This window comes from Staurois parvus, unplaced genomic scaffold (genome assembly GCF_062004578.1).
Source record: "Staurois parvus isolate SC_StPar_1 unplaced genomic scaffold, SC_StPar_1.0 ptg000118l, whole genome shotgun sequence".
In the NCBI taxonomy this organism is placed as follows: Eukaryota; Metazoa; Chordata; class Amphibia; order Anura; family Ranidae; genus Staurois; species Staurois parvus.
This window is the reverse complement of record NW_028317914.1, coordinates 5,152,573-5,170,315: the sequence shown is the minus strand read 5'-3', so window position 1 is coordinate 5,170,315 and position 17,743 is coordinate 5,152,573. Positions and strand designations below refer to the sequence as shown.

The 17,743-nt window shown below is 47.0% G+C and overlaps 1 long non-coding RNA gene across 1 annotated transcript; it reads left to right on the top strand.

Moving 5' to 3' along the window:
* Positions 1-2,178: 2,178 nt before the first annotated feature.
* LOC149467227 (uncharacterized) lies at positions 2,179-17,353 on the top strand. Its single transcript, XR_016311989.1, has 3 exons — positions 2,179-2,273; positions 10,251-10,340; positions 17,053-17,353. It is a non-coding gene; the product is annotated as an uncharacterized LOC149467227 (long non-coding RNA).
* Positions 17,354-17,743: the final 390 nt, after the last annotated feature.

The following is a 17,743-nucleotide window of genomic DNA, read 5'->3' as shown; positions in this document are numbered from 1 at the left end:
TCCATCCAGGAATTTTATTGTATGATCTCTCTTTGTCGCATGGGCTCCAAGCAAATCCCCCAATATCCGAGCATGAGTGTGCTCTGATGATCAGTGTCCATCAGTGCCACATCAATGCCACATATCAGTGCCTACCAGTGCACATCAATGCCACATATCAGTGCCCATCTGAGCTGCTTTTCCGTGCCACCTATCAATGCCAGTCAGTGCCGCCTATCAGTGCTTCCAGTCAGTGCCGCCTATCAGTGCCAGTCAGTGCTGCCTAACAGTGCCAGTCAGTGCCGCCTATCAGTGCCATATATGAGTGCTGCCTTTCAGTGCCCATCAGTGATGCCTGTCAACGCCCATCAGTGCCACCTACCAGTGCCTCCTTATCAGTGCCACCTATCAGTGCCCATCAGTGCAGTCTATCAGTGCCCATCAGTGCCCATCACTACAGCCTCATTAGCGTACATCAGTGAAGGAGAAAAATCACTTATTTACAAAATTTTATAATAAAAACTAAGAAAAAATTTTTTTTCAAAATTTTTTGTTGTTTTTGGTTTGTTTAGCAAAAAATAAAAAACCCAGAGGTGATTAAATACCACCAAAATAAAGCTCTATCTGTCTAAAAAAAAATGATAAAAATGTCATATGAGTACAGTGTTGCATGACCGCACAATTGTCATTCAGAGTGTGACAGCGCTGAAAGCTGAAAATTGGCCTGGGCAGGAAGGGGGTATAAGTGCCCTGTAGACAAGTGGTTAACCGCTTGCCGCCCTGCCACTGTAGAAATACGGCGGCAGGGCGGCACTGGCAGGCAAAACCACATTTTAAAACGCGTGTTTTGTAAACAGATAGGGGGCGCACGCGAGGCGCGCCGCCGCCCTATCTGTCCCGCTGATCACCGCCGCGGATGTCAGTTGCCGGGTCACAGCCGGTCTTTACCAGCTGTTTCCCGGCGATCGGCGGCAAACAGTGACAGAGAGCACAGCTGCAGTAGCTGTGCTTCTGTCACTTCCCTGTCAGCTCGAGGACGAGCTGATCGAGAAAGAAGAGTTTCTTTCTCTCGATCAGCCTTGTCCCGCCCAGTACACACCCCCGCCCCCTAGTAAAACACCCCCCTCACTCAGATAACCCTTCCCTGCAAAATAAAGTTAACCCCTTCCTCCCCAGTTCCATTAGTACAGTGTCAGTGTTTTTTTTTTTGCACTGATCACTGTATTAGTGTTTTTGGGATGTCAGTGACCCCAAGTCAGTACTCCCAATGTCAATGTCCGCCGCAGTCCCGCCATAAGTCGCTGGTCGCTGCCATAAGTCCCTGATCACCGCCATAATTCGCTGATCGCCGCCATTATTAGTATAAAAAAAAACTAAAAATCCCAGTATCTTTCCCGCCATTTGTAAACGCTATAACTTTCACATAAACCAATTAATTTACACGTATTGTTTTTTTTTTTAGCAAAGACATGTCGCAGAATGCATTTTGGCAGAAATTTATGACTAAATTTGATTTTTGCATTTTTTTTTACTGGACATGTTTTATAGCAAAAAGTCCAAAATATTTTTTTTTTTCCTCAAAATTGTCAGCCTTTTTTTTTATAGCGCAAAAAATAAAAACCGCACAGGCAATCAAATGCCACCAAAAGAAAGCTCAATTTGTGGGGAAAAAAAGAATGTAAATTTCATTTATGTACCATATTGCATGACCGCGCAATTGTCCGTTAAACTAGTGCTGCGCTGTATAGCAGAAAAATGGCGTAAATTGCAGTATTTATACCATAGTTTGTAGACACTATAACTTCCACACAAAGCAATCAATATACACTTATTGGGATTTTTTTTACCAAAAACATGTAGCAGAATACATTTTGGCCTAAATTTATAACCAATTTTTGTTTACGATATATTTTTTATAGCTGAAAGTAAAAAATATTGTTTTTCTTCAAAAATTTTGGCTTTTTTTTGTTTATAGCGTGAAAAATAAAAAGCGCACAGGTGATCAAATACCACCGAAAGAAAGCTCTATTTGTGTGAAAAAAAGGACGTAAATTTTGTTTGGGTGCAGCATTGCATGACCGCGCAATTATCAGTTGAATTAGTGCAGCGCCGAGTAGCAAAAAGAGGCCTGGTCATTAAGGGGGGTAAATCCTCTGGAGGTCAAGTGGTTAAGATATTCCTGTACTGCAGGAGGAACATCCTATTCATATCTATGGGACATTACAATGCAGCCCAGCAAAAGATTTTTACTAAGAGAATGTAGGCAACATGGGAGGCCCCTTCTGTTGGAAGAGGTAAGTGACTGGCCGTAGGGTGATCACCTTAAGGTCTATGAGACTTTAGTGTGCAGGTTCGGACAGCCTAGCTCTAGAATTTTACTGGCTGGATCATGGACCCCTGCCATCAGAGGAGGTAAGTAGGCACTTGGGGGAAAGATGATGGTCAGTGTTGCCTAGTTAAGGGGTTAGTGAGAAAGGCTGAAGGGGACTGTTTTATATATAAATAGTGAACTCGACCATAAACATTAAAGAAAAAAACAAGAGAATGTGATGGGATAACTGAACACAAGGCATGTCTCTAATTATGAAGCTCAGCTGACAGCCCTATTCAGGACTTTTCCCTGAAATCATTGACAAGTATTTAGAAATATATTTACTCATTTTATAGTATTTCATAGAAGATCCAACACAGAATCTTTAGACTGCGTGAGGAGACTGGTGGGGCCACATTCTAGAGACAGGTCTACAATAACAGTCTGTAACAGATGTATGTACGGCACATTTTTTCTGTTGACGGAGAGGATCTAGGTAAAAGGTCACTATACTGTTGTGTAACGCACCCACTTATACAAGTCTATGGATTCCAAACAGAGCTGGGATCACTTGTTATTGAATCTGAACTAGAAAGACTTGTAAGACGTAAGGAAAAATAAACCAAAGGAAAAAAAAACATTCTGGGGCAAAAGGCTGACTTTGATGGTGCTTGTTTCTCCTGTGAGTAATTTGCTGGCTCAGCCACTTACTTTATGGTAATATACAGTATATGCTATCGATACTTACAGTAACAACATACTGAAGTCCAGCCCTGGGTCACATTGATGCAGTGCAGAATTTGCAGCGTTTTCTGTGCGAATTCCTCACCGCATCAGATTTTCACCCCGTTCATGCAAACCGATGCAGGTGTGTATGTTAAGTTAACAACACCCCGAAAGCGGTCCGCAAAACGAGGTGCGATGTGCAGAATCGGATCGCATAGGTGTGAATACCCATGCGATCCGATTCTAGTGCGGACCCAAAAAAGGGTCCTGCACCTTGTTGGTGTGGATGCGGTGCGATTAGAGCCATACAAAATGTATAGCTCCAATCGCACCGCACACAAATCGCATGTGATTTGCGCAGGAATGTGGTGCGGTTCCTGAGCGAATCACATGCGATATACCGCACTGCATACTGTATATGTGAACCCAGGCTCACAGTAATGCTAATCGCTTCTGAGAACATGGCGAGACATACTGAGAATAGCCTCTGACTGTAGGTCTGTATACATTTATAGTCCGTACACATGCTGTACATTGCACAGGGCTCTGTTGTCATTTATTTATAGACTTTAATGTAATCTACCTGCAAGAGTCTGCCACAACTAATAGGCACAGTCCTATACTACAATTAGGTGTGTATGCATTAGGAAGGTATGGCAATTACCGACAGGCTGTACACAGTATACAGATCGGCTGTACACAGTATACAGATAGGCGGTACACAGTATACAGATCGGCTGTACACAGTATACAGGTAGGCTGTACACAGTATACAGATCGGCTGTACCGAGGCGGACTGACCACTCATGGGGCCCCCGGGCAATAGGGGATCATGGGGCCCCTGTGTCTTTGCCCAAACTCAAAAAAGCCTATGAAAAAGGTACCAGGGGCATCTCATGGGGCCCCCTACTGACCCCGGGCCCTCGGGCAGTGCCCGAGTTTCCAAATGGTCAGTCCGCCCCTGGGCTGTACACAGTATACAGGTAGGCTGTACACAGTATACAGATCGGCTGTACACAGTATACAGATCGGCTGTACACAGTATGCAGATCGGCTGTACACAGTATACAGATAGGCTGTACACAGTATACAGATCAGCTGTACACAGTATGCAGATCGGCTGTACATAGTATACAGATCGGCTGTACACAGTATACAGATCGGCTGTACACAGTATACAGATCGGCTGTACACAGTATGCAGATCGGCTGTACACAGTATACAGATCGGCTGTACACAGTATACAGATCGGCTGTACACAGTATACAGATTGGCTGTACACAGTATACAGATTGGCTGTACATAGTATACAGATAGGCTGTACACAGTATACAGATTGGCTGTACACAGTATACAGATTGGCTGTACACAGTATACAGATTGGCTGTACACAGTATACAGATTGGCTGTACACAGTATACAGATTGGCTGTACATAGTATACAGATAGGCTGTACTAAGAGTTACAGAATATAACTAAGCTGAAAAACAAATTAAACAGAACCCCTGCCAAAACTAACATGATAACATGAATATCACATACAGTAGATTAAAAAAAAAAGATAAAATAACAAAACCATCTTTCGTTGCAATATTTACTTTTAATCCAGAGATTTCCTATTTTTTTCTGCTGCTATATGGCCTTTGTCTGATGACCAGCATTATTCAATCCAATTCCTCTGATTCCCGGTTGTCCTGGACCTGCCCCAGTCTGTTAGTGGACAATTAGAAAAAGCAGGACAGTAATTAGCTAATTTCTCTGTCACTCTGCTTGCTGCTCCTATCAGCATGCTCTTTGCCAGCACATGAATTAAATGGATTTTTTTTCTGCTTCTTTTTCTGACACTCCAGCTTTGCTGTAGAGCAGCGGTTCTCAACCTGGGGGTCGCGACCCCTTTGGGGGTCGAACGACCATTTCCCAGGGGTCGCCTAAGACCATCGGAAAACACATATTTCCAATGGTCTTAGGAACCGAGACACCGCTCCTCCGTCTCAGGCGATGTGTGGGCGGGATGATACGCTGCTCCTGTCACCTGGCCACACCTCCGGGATCGCTCAGCAGCTCCGCCTCCTCGCCGCTGATTGGCCACCGGAACTGTAGCTCAGGAGAGGCACACAGGCGGCCAATCACCGGCGAGGAGGTGAAGCTTGGAGAGGAGGAGCCGAGCGGCAGCGCGCGTACATCAAAGAAGATCGAGGGAGCTGCCGGAGCGAGTGAAGAGGAGAGCGGCCAGAGAAGGAAGACAGCTGACAGGTAAGTGAGAGAGCGAGCCCAGGCTGGAGCAGGGGTCAGCAAAGTAAGTATCATTGGTGTCAGTGGGAGGAATAGTGCCCCATCATTTGTGTCACTAATACCAACGATGGGGCACTATTCCTCCCCCCACTGACACCAACGATGGGGCACTATTCCTCCCCCCACTGACACCAACGATGGGGCACTATTCCTCCCCCCACTGACACCAACGATGGGGCACTATTCCTCCCCCCACTGACACCAACGATGGGGCACTATTCCTCCCCCCACTGACACCAACGATGGAGCACTATTCCTCCCCCCACTGACACCAACGATGGGGCACTATTCCTCCCCCCACTGACACCAACGATGGGGCACTATTCCTCCCCCCACTGACACCAACGATGGGGCACTATTCCTCCCCCCACTGACACCAACGATGGGGCACTATTCCTCCCCCCACTGACACCAACGATGGGGCACTATTCCTCCCCCCACTGACACCAACGATGGGGCACTATTCCTCCCCCCACTGACACCAACGATGGGGCACTATTCCTCCCCCCACTGACACCAACGATGGGGCACTATTCCTCCCCCCACTGACACCAACGATGGGGCACTATTCCTCCCCCCACTGACACCAACGATGGGGCACTATTCCTCCCCCCACTGACACCAACGATGGGGCACTATTCCTCCCCCCACTGACACCAACGATGGGGCACTATTCCTCCCCCCACTGACACCAACGATGGGGCACTATTCCTCCCCCCACTGACACCAACGATGGGGCACTATTCCTCCCCCCACTGACACCAACGATGGGGCACTATTCCTCCCCCCACTGACACCAACGATGGGGCACTATTCCTCCCCCCACTGACACCAACGATGGGGCACTATTCCTCCCCCCACTGACACCAACGATGGGGCACTATTCCTCCCCCCACTGACACCAACGATGGGGCACTATTCCTCCCCCCACTGACACCAACGATGGGGCACTATTCCTCCCCCCACTGACACCAACGATGGGGCACTATTCCTCCCCCCACTGACACCAACGATGGGGCACTATTCCTCCCCCCACTGACACCAACGATGGGGCACTATTCCTCCCCCCACTGACACCAACGATGGGGCACTATTCCTCCCCCCACTGACACCAACGATGGGGCACTATTCCTCCCCCCACTGACACCAACGATGGGGCACTATTCCTCCCCCCACTGACACCAACGATGGGGCACTATTCCTCCCCCCACTGGCACCAACGATGGGGCACTATTCCTCCCCCCACTGACACCAACGATGGGGCACTATTCCTCCCCCCACTGACACCAACGATGGGGCACTATTCCCCCCCCCCCCTGACCCCAATGATGGGGCACTATTCTCCCCTCCACCACACTGACATCAATGATGGGGCACTATTCCTCCCACTGACACCAATGATGGGGCACTATTCCTCCCACTGACACCAATGATGTGGCACTATTCCTCCCACTGACACCAGTGATGGGGCACTACTCCCACTGACACCAGTGATGGGGCACTACTCCCCCTACTGACACCAGTGATGGGGCACTATTCCTCCCACTGATACCAACGATGGGGCACTATTCCTCCCACTGATACCAACGATGGGGCACTATTCCTCCCACTGACACCAACGATGGGGCACTATTCCTCCCACTGACACCAACGATGGGGCACTATTCCTCCCACTGACACCAACGATGGGGCACTATTCCTCCCACTGACACCAGTGATGGGGCACTATTCCTCCCACTGACACCAGTGATGGGGCATTATTCCTCCCACTGACACCAGTGATGGGGCACTATTCCTCCCACTGACACCAGTGATGGGGCACTATTCCTCCCACTGACACCAGTGATGGGGCACTATTCCTCCCACTGACACCAGTGATGGGGCACTATTCCTCCCCCCACTGACACCAACGATGGGGCACTATTCCTCCCCCCACTGACACCAACGATGGGGCACTATTCCTCCCCCCACTGACACCAACGATGGGGCACTATTCCTCCCCCCACTGACACCAACGATGGGGCACTATTCCTCCCCCCACTGACACCAACGATGGGGCACTATTCCTCCCCCCACTGACACCAACGATGGGGCACTATTCCTCCCCCCACTGACACCAACGATGGGGCACTATTCCTCCCCCCACTGACACCAACGATGGAGCACTATTCCTCCCCCCACTGACACCAACGATGGGGCACTATTCCTCCCCCCACTGACACCAACGATGGGGCACTATTCCTCCCCCCACTGACACCAACGATGGGGCACTATTCCTCCCCCCACTGACACCAACGATGGGGCACTATTCCTCCCCCCACTGACACCAACGATGGGGCACTATTCCTCCCCCCACTGACACCAACGATGGGGCACTATTCCTCCCCCCACTGACACCAACGATGGGGCACTATTCCTCCCCCCACTGACACCAACGATGGGGCACTATTCCTCCCCCCACTGACACCAACGATGGGGCACTATTCCTCCCCCCACTGACACCAACGATGGGGCACTATTCCTCCCCCCACTGACACCAACGATGGGGCACTATTCCTCCCCCCACTGACACCAACGATGGGGCACTATTCCTCCCCCCACTGACACCAACGATGGGGCACTATTCCTCCCCCCACTGGCACCAACGATGGGGCACTATTCCTCCCCCCACTGACACCAACGATGGGGCACTATTCCTCCCCCCACTGACACCAACGATGGGGCACTATTTCCCCCCCCCCCCCTGACCCCAATGATGGGGCACTATTCTCCCCTCCACCACACTGACATCAATGATGGGGCACTATTCCTCCCACTGACACCAATGATGGGGCACTATTCCTCCCACTGACACCAATGATGTGGCACTATTCCTCCCACTGACACCAGTGATGGGGCACTACTCCCACTGACACCAGTGATGGGGCACTACTCCCCCTACTGACACCAGTGATGGGGCACTATTCCTCCCACTGATACCAACGATGGGGCACTATTCCTCCCACTGATACCAACGATGGGGCACTATTCCTCCCACTGACACCAACGATGGGGCACTATTCCTCCCACTGACACCAACGATGGGGCACTATTCCTCCCACTGACACCAACGATGGGGCACTATTCCTCCCACTGACACCAGTGATGGGGCACTATTCCTCCCACTGACACCAGTGATGGGGCACTATTCCTCCCACTGACACCAGTGATGGGGCACTATTCCTCCCACTGACACCAGTGATGGGGCACTATTCCTCCCACTGACACCAGTGATGGGGCACTATTCCTCCCACTGACACCAGTGATGGGGCACTATTCATCCCACTGACATCAGTGATGGGGCACTATTCCTCCCACTGATACCAACGATGGGGCACTATGCATCCCACTGACATCAGTGATGGGGCACTATTCCTCCCACTGACACCAGTGATGGGGCACTATTCCTCCCACTGACACCAGTGATGGGGCACTATTCATCCCACTGACATCAGTGATGGGGCACTATTCCTCCCACTGATACCAACGATGGGGCACTATTCCTCCCACTGATACCAACGATGGGGCACTATTCATCCCACTGACACCAGTGATGGGGCACTATTCCTCCCACTGACACCAGTGATGGGGCACTATTCCTCCCACTGACACCAGTGATGGGGCACTATTCCTCCCACTGACACCAGTGATGGGGCACTATTCCTCCCACTGACACCAGTGATGGGGCACTATTCATCCCACTGACATCAGTGATGGGGCACTATTCCTCCCACTGATACCAACGATGGGGCACTATGCATCCCACTGACATCAGTGATGGGGCACTATTCCTCCCACTGACACCAGTGATGGGGCACTATTCCTCCCACTGACACCAGTGATGGGGCACTATTCATCCCACTGACATCAGTGATGGAGCACTATTCCTCCCACTGATACCAACGATGGGGCACTATTCCTCCCACTGATACCAACGATGGGGCACTATTCATCCCACTGACATCAGTGATGGGGCACTATTCCTCCCACTGATACCAACGATGGGGCACTATTCCTCCCACTGATACCAATGATGGGGCACTATTCATCCCACTGACATCAGTGATGGGGCACTACTCCTTCCACTGACACCAATGACGGGGCACTATTCCTCCCACTGCAAAATTACAGTTATGAAGTAGCAACGAAAATAATTTTATGGTTGGGGGTCACCACAACATGAGGAACTGTATTAAGGGGTCGCGGCATTAGAAAGGTTGAGAACCACTGCTGTAGAGGGACTATGAGAGGATACATACCTGGTCAAATTAGGGTACTTACACTGCTTGCAGCTGTAAAATAATTTTAATGATGTATAAATTATTACAGCATGGGTTTAGCAATAGGGGGCACAATGGTGACCCCCGCCCATGCTACACACACACCTGAACAGGAGGGGTGGCGGGGGTAGGATTTACTAGACCTGAGTGGCCGTATTTTCCTGCAGCAGCTAAAAGCCCGATTCTCCTCCCACCCAAATCCCCCTCTCCACCTTATCCCTGTTCCTCTTGTTGCCTGTGTCCCCCTGTGCATTCCCCTGGTCCCCCCAACCCCTCGCCCCCTGCACTGCAGCTCTCCTTTCCTGCCAATTGCCTCAGGATGAAGAGCCGTGGAAGGGTCGGTAAATATGACATTTACCGGCCCAGGGGTGGACTGACCATTTGGAAACTCGGGAACTGCCCAAGGGCCCGGGGTCGGTACGGGACCCCATGAGGCCCCTGGTACCTTTTTCATGGGCTTTTTTGAGTTTGGGCAAGGACACAGGGGCCCCATGATCCCCTATTGTCAGTTGTCAGTCCACCCCTGTACCGGCCCCTTCCTTTTCTGAATGAAAACAGTGAACTGATCACACACTGTGTTCATTCATACTGAAGCATAATAAACTGTCTGTATATTTTTACAGGTGGAACTTTATCCAGCCAATCACATTATTCCCTTGAAAGAGGCTAGCACTAGGAAAATCCAATTACCACTCCCCATCTACTTTCCACAGGTAAAAGCCAAGTGCGAACATGCATGTTTGGGTAACAATCATCAATTACAGTGATATTAAAGGTATATTTTTTTATCTTTTTTTAAGCAAACATGTCATACTTACCAATTGTTTTTCACAGAGCAGCCCAAAACCTCCTCTTCTTGGGTCCCCGCTGGCTCTCCTAGCTCCTTCCCCCTGCTGAGTGCCCCCCATAGCAAGCTGCTTGCTGCAGGGGCACTCGTGTTCATTCCTGAGCCCCACTGTGTGTGTCCTTTAACACACAGAGTGGGACTCAGCCCCACGCCCCCTCCCTCCTCTTTTGCTGTGATTAACAGCAGCAGGAGCAAATGGTTCCTGCTGCTTTCTCTGGACCAGTGAGGAGAGAGAGAATTGGGATAGCTGCTGCTCTCATGCACATCGCTGGATTGAGATTGGGTTTAGGTAAGTATTGGAGCTGAACACAAAAGGTTTTATTTTAACTTCATGCATAGAATGCATTCAGATAAAAAAGTTAAGCCTTTACAATCACTTTATGGTGATTGTGCAGATCTTGCATTACCCAGTAGCCGATCACCAAAGGAGAAATAGCACTATGAGCTTATTAGGACTCTGTCTAACACTGTTCACTTGCCAACAGGAGAAAATAAAATACTGAGTACTGACTAACCAAAGTGCATGTTTGATATGGTTTTAATACACCCACAGAATATTTCCGTGATTTCCAAGGCTGATAGGATCTGCTAAGATAAATGCCTTAACTCATAAAGGCAGTCAGTGAGTAAAGTGTTTGCTTCATTTTTCATGCTTTGCTTAGCTCTGTGCCCTCTCAGAAACAATGGATGGACTATCATGCTTTGCTTAGCTCTGTGCCCTCTCAGAGACAATGGATGGACTATCATGCTTTGCTTAGCTCTGTGCCCTCTCAGAGACAATGGATGGACTATCATGCTTTGCTTAGCTCTGTGCCCTCTCAGAGACAATGGATGGGCTATCATGCTTTGCTTAGCTCTGTGCCCTCTCAGAGACAATGGATGGGCTATCATGCTTTGCTTAGCTCTGTGCCCTCTCAGAGACAATGGATGGGCTATCATGCTTTGCTTAGCTCTGTGCCCTCTCAGAGACAATGGATGGGCTATCATGCTTTGCTTAGCTCTGTGCCCTCTCAGAGACAATGGATGGGCTATCATGCTTTGCTTAGCTCTGTGCCCTCCCAGAGACAATGGCAGGACTATCATGCTTTGCTTAGCTCTGTGCCCTCTCAGAGACAATGGATGGACTATCATGCTTTGCTTAGCTCTGTGCCCTCTCAGAGACAATGGATGGACTATCATGCTTTGCTTAGCTCTGTGCCCTCTCAGAGACAATGGATGGACTATGATGCTTTGCTTAGCTCTGTGCCCTCTCAGAAACAATGGATGGGCTATCATGCTTTGCTTAGCTCTGTGCCCTCTCAGAAACAATGGCTGGACCATAAGATGGTAGTGCAGCATTAAAACTATATAAAGATCATAAAATTTATAAAAGTTCATAAAACCAATAGTAAAAAAAAGTTCATAAAGTGACTTTCAGTGCTCTTAGAGGTGCTTGTAATTCTGGTACGTCTGTGATTGTGCAGTGAGATGAGGAGAATTGCGCATTCACCAGACGTGCAATTAATATGCGCCAGTATAAATATATCCTGAAGTCATCAAGGTAGGTAAGATGTTAAGGTGACTTCCCTCTGAAGGACAGGGTGGTAGGACAATCAGATCCTGGGACTTTAAGCCAGAGTTCCCCTTAAGGGTTAGGTGGATGCTGCTTCCTGGGTAGGCAGGAGGATCCCTTTGGGTACTGGAATGGATCGTTATCACACATAGGGCATGTGGAAATTAATGCTCCACTCGGGAGTTCAAACACAGGAATATGCCCATAGTGTAGTCGATTATATCCTTATAAATTGAAAAATCGCATTCAAATGAACATAGTAAAAGCAGTGTAAAACCACAGTGAAAGACCAGGACTAACCGTCCTTCAATAAAGATGGTCGCCGGAGCTCCACGTTGCTAATTGGCTCTCTTACGCGTTTCATGCACCCGCACGTCATCAGAAGGGATCGGCAATTCATTGCACCTTTACAAGCACCTTTAAGAGCACTGAAAGTCACTTTATTAACTTTTTTTACTATTGGTTTTATGAACTTTTATCAATTTTATGATCATTATATAGTTTTAGCACTGCACTACCATCTTATTATTCTTTGAGGTTTTACTATGATTGCCTGTGTGCATAGCAGCTTCACTTTTTGAGTGCACTCACATACAGTTGCAAGAAAAAGTATGTGAACCCCTTGGGATTACGTGGAGTTTTGCATGAATTGGGCATAAAATGTGCTCTGAACGTCATCTAAGTCACAACAATAGAAGAACACAGTCTGCTGAACATAATACTACACAAACATTAGATGTTGCCATGGTTTAATTGCACATAACATGTAAACATTCACAGTGCAGGGAGGAAAAAGTATGTGAACCTTTGGACTTAATAACTGGTTGACCCTCCTTTGGCAGCAATAACCTCAACCAAACGTTTCCTGTAGTTGCAGATCAGACCTGCACAAAGATCTGGAGTCATTTTGGACCACTCCTCTTCACAAAACTGTTTCAGTGTAGCAATATTCTTGGGATGTCTGGTGTGAATCGCTCTCTTAAGGTCATGCCACAGCATTTCAATGGGGTTGAGGTCAGGACTCTGACTGGGCCACTCCAGAAGGCGTATTCTGTGCTGTTGCAGCCATTGTTTTGTTGAATGACTTGTATGCTTTGGGTCATTGTCCTGTTGCATCAACCATCCTCTGCGGAGCTTCAGTTGGCGGACAGATGGTCGTACGTTTTCCTGCAAAATGTCTTGATAAACTCTGGAATTCATTTTCCCATCAATGACAACAATCCGTCCAGGCCCTGAGGCAGCAAGAGCAGCCCCAAACCATGATGCTCCCTCCGCCATGTTTCACAGTGGGGATGAGGTTTTGATGTTGGTGTGCTGGGCCTTTTTTTCTCCACACATAGTGTTGTGTGTTCTTCCCAAACAACTCAATCTTGGTTTCATCTGTCCACAGTATATTCTGCCAGTAGTGCTGTGGAACATCCAGGTGCTCTTTTGCAAACTTCAAACGTGCTGCAATCTTCTTTTTGGACAGCAATGGCTTCCTCCGTGGTGTCCTCCCATGTACTCCATTCTTGTTTAATGTTTTCCTTATTGTAGATGTGTCAACAAAAATGTTAGCATGTGCCAGAGATTTCTGTAGGTCTTTAGCTGACACTCTGGGGTTCTTCTTTACCTCATGCAGCATTCTGCGCTGTGCTCTTGCAGTCATTTTTACAGGACGACCACGCCTAGGGAGAGTAGCAACAGTGCTAAACTTTCTCCATTTGTAGACAGTCTGTCTTACCGTGGACACATGAACATCAAGGCTTTTGGAGATACTTTTGTAACCCTTTCCAGCTTCATGCAAATCAACAATTCTTGATGGTAGGTCTTTTGAGAGCTCTTTTCTGCGAGGCATGGTTCACATCAGACAGTGCTTCTTGAAACAAGTAAACCCAAAACAGGTGTGTGTTTTTTAAGGTCAGGACAGCTGTGAGCAACACATCCAATATCATCACACTGATTGGAGTCAAGGTTGGCTCACTCCTGGCTCCAATTAGCTCTGGGAGACGTCATTAAGCTAGGGCCTCACATACTTTTTCCTCCCTGCACTGTGAATGTTTACATGTTATGTGCAATTAAACCATGGCAACATCTAATGTTTGTGTAGTATTATGTTCAGCAGACTGTGTTCTTCTATTGTTGTGACTTAGATGACGTTCAGAGCACATTTTATGCCCAATTCATGCAAAACTCCACGTAATCCCAAGGGGTTCACATACTTTTTCTTGCAACTGTATACTTATTTTAAATGGATGGACTATCATGCAGCCTCTCACATTGTCACACCAGTTATTTTGATTGTGCGGGTTTCTCTTTACCAAATCCCCTCCCGAAGAGCATTACACAGGAAGTTATAAGAGGTATTTTTTTAACAGATAACAGAAAATAGTATGTGTGTCTAGCAACTGGTTCTACAAACCATCAAGATAGCTTCACAAGATTGTATCTGTAAAATGTATATAAACCCAAAGACAAAAACTGAATATGTAGATTACTGGTCCTTAGTTGTGGTGGCTGCACTAGTTTTCTCTTTTTGGGACATTTTCTTTCTTACGTTTTAGCTGGTGATCAAGCCAGTACTGTAGAGGCAACTTCGGGGATACCAGGGAAACTCCGGACAAGAAATTGAGGCAAAAACAAACCTTTTATTTAACCAGCGCTGGTACATAGTATACATATTAACAATTGCGTCACAATGCATATTTTTCCTCTTTCACTTACTGTACATTCAAAAGGCTTTCTAAACTGTGCAGTATATAGCCTTGAATGCCAGCTACAGATAAGAATACCAGCTACAAGCTGGAACACATTACTTCACAGGAAATAACGGAGGGGGGAAGTGAGCTGGTGACCTTGCTTTTGTAAGCAGAGGCTGCCAAAAATATTAAAGTTTAAAGGGGAACTCTGCAATATTTGGGTGCTGCCACAGTACCACACATTTCCTCTATCATGACAACACTGACTCAGTGTATTATATCTATGGAGGAGCAGTGTTGTCACCCTAGGACTGAAGAACACTTCCTCCTTTCCTTTTCTCCTTGGTATAGAGGGAGGTGGTCCATAGTACACATATAAAGCTGGGAACAATGCTAACTGATAAGGAGGAGCCAAGCCAGTGACGTCACGCCGCACGGGCCACGAGGAAGGCCGGCGGCCTTCTTTGAATCTGTTTTATACATTCATCTTGCCAGATGCGAGTGCTTAGTGTTCTTTCATGTGATTTTGTTTCCCCATATTAATAAAAACATACTGCACTATCAAACACTTCTTTTCTGGCTCATTTGTTCATGAGCTTTTAAGGTGGATTCCTTTAGTGCATATTTTTGGTCCATATACACCTGGAGTGGAGTTATCCTGGAGATCTGGAGAGTAGCAGTCAGATGATCAACTGATGTGCGGCCGTATACCAGATGATCCCCGAGGTTACCCCTAGGATGCTGATGACCAGGAGTGGTCTATGTACTCAAATGCGCTTTTAATTGCGCTATCTGGTTAGTGCAATATATACTCATTCTCACATCCACTGGAAACACAGGAGTTCACCTGTTTAATATATTGAACATTTATTTCATTATTTGATGTCACTATCACACTGTATGCGTCACACCTAGACGCTACTAGCACCGTTACCGTTGCGCTCCACAGTGCGGTTTTTTAGCTTTAATATAATTTGTTGCTGTAATAGTTATCATCCTTTATGTGATTTTGCACCTCTTTGATTTTTTGAATGTTTTTACGTAGGATGCCACTATTGCACCTTATGCGTCATATTTAGACGCTTTTAGCATCTTCATCCTAGTGCTCATTAAGCGCATTTCCATTTATACGATTTTATTGGCTGTTTTACTAGTTTTATATGTTATTTTAGAGCGCTGCATTTCTGTGTATATATATATATATATATCTCCCAGGTGTGGACTGGGCCAGAAGTTTTAATACAGAGTCCAGCACTGTTCATACAGTAATAGGACCCAGTCATAGGAGGGCGCTGTGGTGAATGGTGGATGGCATCACTACACCATAAGTTCAATCCAAGATTTCACCAGTACACCATATTTAGATAAATAGCAGAACACATTAATGTCACCAACAGAAAGAATTTCTGGGCCTCTAACAGACTCTTCCCCATGCACCGGTTATGCTCACTGCTGCCTGGAGAAAAAGTCCCCAATGTCCTCAAAATGCCGCTTTGTTTTGCTGGTTATATTAAAGTGTCCCATTTACTTAAACATGGTTTGTTGGCGATATCTTGGATAGCAGTAACATAATGCCCCAATGTGGGATAAGTTCAGCATGTGGTCAACAAGAACTATTAGATAACATAGAAAATCTGGAAAAACTTGGTGTGTAAGCAAGTTGAAATTATCTAGATAGGTGCTGCCCTGAATGGGAGGGTAGGGGTTAATGCCTTTTCTGGTTCTTCGGCTTTTGGCAGGATCCTTGGGTCCAACCCAATGCACCTGTACATATAAAAGTGGACAGTGAGCTGAGTCCAAGAGCTACAGCCGCCGTCGCTGTTGTTCCCATTGTTGAGTCCTTTTCCATGGTTCTGCCCATCTCCCAAGTTCCCCAAAGAAAGCTGTACCTGGGGAGGTGCAAGGATGCCACCATGAAGACATCTGAATTTGGGGGTTCCCCCCAAATACACCAGATGCTGGAGTATGCCTGTGATTGACTTTGCTGAACGACATGGACTCTACCTCTGTAGATATGCCGGGACAACACATAGCCTGGTTAGGAGTAGGGATTAGAGAATTAGCAAGAGCCTGTGTCTATGGGACTCTTCTAATTATGTTTTGGATCTTTTGTACTGTTTTGCATTTTCTTCAGTAAAGCTTTGAAAGTTTGCTTTCTTGCCTGGTCTGAAGTCCTTAAATGGAGTGCATTGCAAGTAACCAACACTATTGCACACTTACTGACTAACCAAAGTCAAAGTGCATGTTTAATATGCTTTAAATACACCAAGAGAATATTTCTGAGAGTCCGAGAGATATAGCCGCCATCTTTATTTTTACCATTGTTGAGTCCTGCTCTTTTTCCACAGTTCTGCCCATGTCCCCGGTTCCCTGAAGAAAGCTGTTCCCGGAGAGGTACAAGGATGCCACTGTGAAGATTTCTTAACTTGGGGGTTCCCCTTGAAGACACCAGATGCTGGAGTATGCCTGTGATTGACTTTGCTAAACAACATGGACTCTACCTCTGCAGGTCTGCCAGGGCAGCACATAGCCTGGCCAGGATTACAGTTTATAGAATTAGGGAGAGACTGTGTCTATGGGACTGTTCTAATTATATTTTGGATCTTTTGTACCATTTTGCATTTTCTTAAGTAAAGTGTTGAAACTTTGCCTTCTTGACTGGTCTGAAGTCCTTAAAAGTGCACTGCAAGTAACCGGCACTATGGCATACTTACTGACTAACCAAAGTCAAAGTGCACGTTTGATAAGCTTTCAATACACCTAGAAAATATTTTGGAGAGTCTGAGAGATGCAGCCACTGTCGTTGTTTTTGCCATTGTTGACTCCTGCTCCTTTTTCATGGTTCTGCCTAGAGATGAGCGAATTATTCAAAAATTCGGTTCGACTGATTCGCCGAATTCGCCGAATAAATTCGCTTCGAGCCGAATATATTCGCTGCGAATTTAACTTATAAAAAGGGCGTTTCTAGGCTTTAGAGAGCCTTTATATTAGTGCAGAACACTGTACCTTTAATTTAAATGCCCTTGGAGTCTGCTGGGG